We start from the raw sequence: 6,201 nt of genomic DNA on the forward strand, positions 1-6,201 counted from the left end.
ACCTGGCTTGGCAGTTCAGGCTGGACTGTTCCCATGAGGGACAGGGGCAACACTGATTTGCATATGGCGGGGTCTAAACTGGGGTGGCATGGTGAGCAAAAGAACGATGGATTTAACCCAGATCTATTGACTTGAGGTGAATGTTTGATTTGCTCTGCATTCTGTCCATCATCTGAGTGTCTTTTGCTTTCTTGCCCTAAGTGTGCCGGGTATGCCCAGACATGGGTCCCGGTTTCACTGTGTCACTGGATTCAAGCTAGCCTGGCTGATGAGGGGTGATGCCTCGAAATCGGTTCCACAATGCTTGTTTCCGGTCCAGGGAGGACCTGGCTTGGCAGTTCGGGCTGGACTGTTCCCTTGAGGCACAGGGTCAAGACTGATTTGCATCTGCGTCAGGGGTTGTGGGCAAGAGGGCAGCTTCTTTCATATCCTATGGGAGTGCCCGGAGATCACCACATATTGGTCGCGAGTCACCGACATTATGTCTAGGGTGGTCGGTGAGATGGTTCCAATGGAGCCAAAGTGGCTATTGCTGATGATCAAGGGGGACAATGACTGGTCCAGATACCTTGAGCTCTGGTTGGCCCTCGCAGCGGGGGTGGCGAAACGGAATATTGCTAGGGGGTGAGGGGCGCAGGCACCCTCGAGATGGGAGGATTGGCAGCGTGACCTTGATTGGTGCCAAAGGGCTGAGGAAACAGTATACAGAAGTAGGGGGTGCACGAAAAAGTGGAAGAAAGTATGGGCACCCTGGCGCAAGTACAGAGAGACTGAAGTATTCATGGAGGAGTAGGGAAGTGGGTGATGGTTTATTGTCATTGTTGTTCCCCATTGAAGATCACGATGTAATTTTTTGCAAATGTGCCCCGATGTACGATACTGTAATTGTGTGATGTTGTATGGTCTCACGAGCATTGTTAATAAAAAAGATTTTTTTTTAAAAATACTGATTTGCATATGGCTGGGTCTAAATTGGGGTGGCATGGTGAGCAAAAGAACTATAGATTTAACCCAGATCTATTGACTGGGGGTGAGGGTTTGATTTGCTCTGCAGTCCGTTAATCATCTGTGTGTTGTTAGAACCGGGATTCCCTAGTTGGCCGAGGTAGGTATCTTAGGCCAAGTAGGGACCCTCGCTTCTAAGTCAGGGAAAGGAAGGACACCTTCTCAGATAGCCCCTGCTCACCCCCTTGGTAGCTTGGCATGAGCAGCCAGGCTTATCTTCAAGGCAAATGTGTAAAGTATTTGCAACCACGCTCTTAGTGACTCAATGATGACACCACAAAAGGAATCCACATGAGTTTCATAGAAAAACAAGTACAAGTTTATATAAAAAGATATACGATGAGACCACACGATAAAAATCCAACATATGCGTATTTGTAATATTCCTCCTGGCCGGTTATTAGGCCAGCCCGCCCTTGTAGGTTCTGGCGGTATTATTGAGCAATGCTAGATGATCCAATGCAGTCCTAATGCAATGCTATGCAGTTCGTAATGCAAGAATCAGGCACTTTGCAATGTAAAAATAATGCAGTTCGTTATGCAACAATCCAGCAGTTCGTAATGCCAAAATAATGCAATGCGTAATGCAACAATCAGGTAGTTCGTTATGCAACAAAAATGTAATGGAACAATCAGGCAGTTCGTTATGCAAAAATAATGCAATGTGTAATGCAACAATCAGGTAGTTCGTTATGCAGAAACAATGCAATGCGCAAGGCACTTCGGCACCGATCATGGTGCTTTAGACGGTCTCTCTGCCTCTCGTACTCACTCGCGGTCAGCTTCCGCAAACATATGCCCCCAACACGGGTATGGTGTAAACCAAAGTACATTTCCACACTCCGGCCCCAGTACTGCCACTCATTGGCAGGTACAGGCCGCGATACAAGCTTGAGCAGAGGCTCGTGCGGAGAGGATGGGAGAGGACGAGAGCGTCTCTCTCCCAGCCCGCACCCCGCATCAGAGGGCAACACACGTTACCTGGGAGGTACGAACTCGCTCTCCTCTCCTCTCCTCGCGACTTGGGCCTCCGATGCGACTTGGTTGATTCTGGGCAGTGGAACTCAGGCCCTTCCCCGACGGGGTTGGTTTGAGGTCCTGCTTATGGCAACATCGGGCTCGGGCCGGCAGCACAGCTCCCCTGGGGATGCCGGTCCGGGCCGATGGCGTTAACGAACATCTCAGGTTGCTACAGGGAACACGCACACAGCATCACTGAGACTCACTTGAGCTTCCGGTGTGCACGGTCACAGGGCAATCCTCATGAAGGTCTCATGCTGCAGGAAGAACACGCACACAGCGTCGCTGAGACTCACTTGAGTTCCGGGTGCACACGATCACAGAGCAATCCTCACGACGGTCTCAGGCTGCACCAAGCACACTCACACAGTGTCGCTGAGACCTACTTGGACTCCGGGTGTGCCCGATCGCAGGGCAATCCTCACGAAGGTCTCAGGCTGCACAAAGCACACGCACACAGCGTCGCTGAGACTCACTTGGACTCCTGGTGCCCACGATCACAGGGCAGTTCTTACGAGGGTCTCAGGCTGCAAAAGGCACAGGCACACAGCGTCGCTGAGACACACTTGAACATCGTGTGTGCACGATCACAGGACAAGCCTCACGAAGGTCTCAGGCTGAACAAAGCACACGCACACAGCATTGCTGAGACTCCCTTGGACTCCAGATGCACACGATCACAGGACAATCGTCATGAAGGGCTCAGGCTGCAAAAAGCACGCGCACACAGCGTCGCCGAGACTCGCTTGGACTCCAGGTGCCCACGATCACAGGGCAGTTCTTACGAAGGTCTCAGGCTGCACGTAGCACACGCACACAGCATCGCTGAGACTCACTTGGACTCCGGGTTTGCACGATCACAGGGCAATCCTCACAAAGGTCTCAGGCTGCACAAAGCACACGCCCACAGCGTCACTGAGACTTACTTGGACTCCTGGTGCCCACCATCACAGGGCAATTCTTACGAGGGTCTCAGGCTGCACGAAGCACACACACACACAGTGTCGCTGAAACTCCCTTGAGCTCCTGGCGCCCCCGATCACAGGGCAATTCTTCCAAGGGTCTCAGGTTGCAAAAAGCACACTCACACAGCGTCACTGAGACTCACTTGGATGCCTGGTGCCCACGATCACAGAGCAATTCTTACGAGGGTCTCAGGCTGAAAAAAGCACACACACACAGCGACGCTGAGACACACTTGAACTTCGGTGTGCACGATCCCAGGGCAATTCTTACGAAGGTCTCAGGCTGCACAAAACACACGCACACAGCGCCGCTGAGACACTTCTGTAAACTTCTGTGTTCCTGAGTTTCCACAACAGGGAGCCAGCTCTCCTCAGGCCTTGGGGTTGAGTTACTTCAGTACACAGCACAGCAAAGTCCTTTCAAGGAGGGGGACACAGCAAAGTCCCTTTAGCCTCTCCTTGGTTAAAGCAGCAAACTGCAGGCCAGCCCCAGAACACACAGCAAGGGTCAGTCCTTTCCTTCAGTCTGTTCAGCTGTTTCTTCATTGGCAGAGGTTCCTCTTGACCACGAAGTAGGTTCAATCCTTTACAGTCTTGAACAGTTCCATTCCAAAGTCCAGGGGTTTCAGCTCTCATAGTTATACCCCTAAATGTCTTTGAAGTCTTTGTGTTCGGGGGGCACTGACCCCTGTCAAAACCAGTTCTTGGTGTCTCCCTGCCAGGGACACCTTCTTCCTTTGATAGTGGGGGTCTGGATCCTTAATCACTCAGCAGGAGATGGAGCCATTGTTTTATGGCAGCAACCCAGGCCTCTTCATCTCCAGGGGCTACTCCTCCCCCCTACACTCCAGATACAGGTCAGTGCTGCGCTGTCTCATCTCCTCCCCTGGGTCAAGACATTCCCCAGAGCCTATCACATTCAAATCCAGACAGTCACTCCACAACCAGGCAGAGACACAGAGAAAGGTTAGACCACAAAAACCCAGCCACTTCTAAAAGAGTGGTTACTAAACACACATTGCAAAACCCCACCTTCACAGAAAGATGAGTTATTTAAATTGTGAGTTCAGGCACACTAAACTTCAGCTCGCCATCTTAAGCCTTTGGGAAGATAGGCTGGAAACATATTACACAGCCTTCCCCAGTGTTTCCTACGGGCAAGATGGCCTTTCAACAGTGAAAAACGAAATGGAGAGTATTTCACTGTTAGGACATCGTATACACCTAAGTACATGTCCTACCTTTCACATACACTGCACCCTGCCCAGGGGGGTACCCCAGACCTACCATAGGGGTGTCTGATGTGCATAGAAAGAGTAAGGCCTGGCAAGTGGGCCCACTTGTCAGGACAACATGGCAGTTTACTAAACTGCGCGCAAGCACTGCAATGGCAGGCCTGAGTTCTCTCTTTAGGGCTACTTGTGTGGGTGACACAATTAGTGCTGCAGGCCCACTAGTAGCATTTGCATTACTAGCCCTGGCACACATAGTGCACTTTACTAGGGACTTTACTAGTAAGGAAAACATACCAATCATGGACAACCAATTATCATTACACTTTACACAGGGAGCACTTGCACTTTGACACTGATCAGCAGTAGCAAAGTGCCCAAAGCATCTAAGTTGGCAAAACCATGTCAGAAAAAAGGTCTAGGGGAAAGCAAAAAGTTTAAGGAACTTTAGCCAAAAAGGACCTAGTCCAACATGTGTCTTTTGCTTTCTTGCACTAAGTGTGCCGGGTATGCTCAGATGTGGGTCCCCGGCTCCGAAACTAGTCCTAGGATGTTTGTTTCCAGTCCAGGGAGGACCTGTCTTAGCAGTTCGGGCTGGCCTGTTCCCATGAGGCACAGGGTCATAACTGATTTGTATATGGCTGGGTCTAAACTGGGGAGGCATGGTGAGCAAAAGAACAATGGATTTAACCCAGATCTATTGACTGGGGTGAATGTTTGATTTGCTCTGCCTTCCGTCCATCATCTCTGTGTCTTTTGCTTTCTCGCCCTAAGTGTGCTGGGTATGCCCAGGTGTGGGTCCCGGATTCAAGCTAGCCTGGCTGATGAGGGGTGATGCCCCGAAACCGGTCCCAGGATGCTTGTTTCTGGTCCAGGGAGGGACTGGCTTGGAAGTTCAGGATGGATTGGTCCCATGAGGCACAGGGTCAAGACTGATTTGCATTTGGCTGGGTCTAAACTGGGGTGGCATGGTGAACAAGAGAACTATAGATTTAACCCAGATCTATTGACTAGGGGTGAATGCTTGATTTTCTATGCATTCTGTCCATCATCTGTGTGTCTTTTGCTTTCTCGCCCTGAAAGACAAGGCAGACATAGCAGAACACGTGCCACCATACCTAGCCGAAGGCCCTGACATGATGCACGTAATTCTTAGCATATGGGGTGGATTCATCTCAAAATGTTGGAACTGATATTTGAGGTAACTTGCCATAAGATTTCCTGTACTCGTTTTATAGGGGGTGTCAATGGCAAAATGCTGACCCTTGTATACCGGAGTGAATTTTTTGTGGTACCCATGACTGTGGCTGAAGTATCCATGGTAAATTATGGTACAGTCATATTGAATGTATTCCCGGCCATAAGAGGCACACCCATGAAAAAAACGATGACCGTGGTATGGTGGAAGTAATGTCTGACTTAAGACATTTTTCAAAAATGATATCTACTCCTAGGAAAGCCAGGCTTCTCTGGTGCTCCATGAAAGCTTGTGTGAGTCGAAGCTGCCACTGGACAAAACCCCCATCTCTCGCTAGTGTGTACATTAATCACCAGGGTTATCTTGACACTTTTATTGTTGCACTGGAATATTTTATGAATGTCCTATAAGGGTCTGCGGAGTTTCAATAATTGTATCCCAAACATTCCAACAAAATTCTCAGGGAAGAAGTCTAATCTCCCTTAAATCATCTAAATATGTTTAATTGCTTTGCTTGCTGGAATTTCGGGGGAAGTATCACACTCCACCACTTACATAGATATTTTTCCTCAAATAATGGCTTATGAGGTTAGCTCTGCCCCCATTTCTAGAAATTATTTTCTTGCCCCATTGCTGGAGGAAGGACTGGCTTTAGGACGGTGTGACAGGTGAAGCTGCACCTCGCGTTGACTTTTGTGGGGGCGCTGTTTTTAAAAATAATTTTTGGTTTAAAAGTACATGAACTTCCTTGTGCATCAGGCAGTTATCAGACAACAATAAA

At 49.4% G+C, this 6,201-nt stretch overlaps 1 protein-coding gene across 1 annotated transcript in view; it reads right to left on the bottom strand.

Annotated features, from left to right (window-relative positions):
* The window catches only part of LOC146785959 (uncharacterized), a 59,349-nt gene that overhangs the window by 51,817 nt on the left and 1,331 nt on the right, over positions 1 to 6,201 (bottom strand). The window lies entirely within an intron of this gene.

This window comes from Triturus cristatus, chromosome 11 (genome assembly GCF_964204655.1).
Source record: "Triturus cristatus chromosome 11, aTriCri1.1, whole genome shotgun sequence".
Taxonomy (NCBI): Eukaryota; Metazoa; Chordata; class Amphibia; order Caudata; family Salamandridae; genus Triturus; species Triturus cristatus.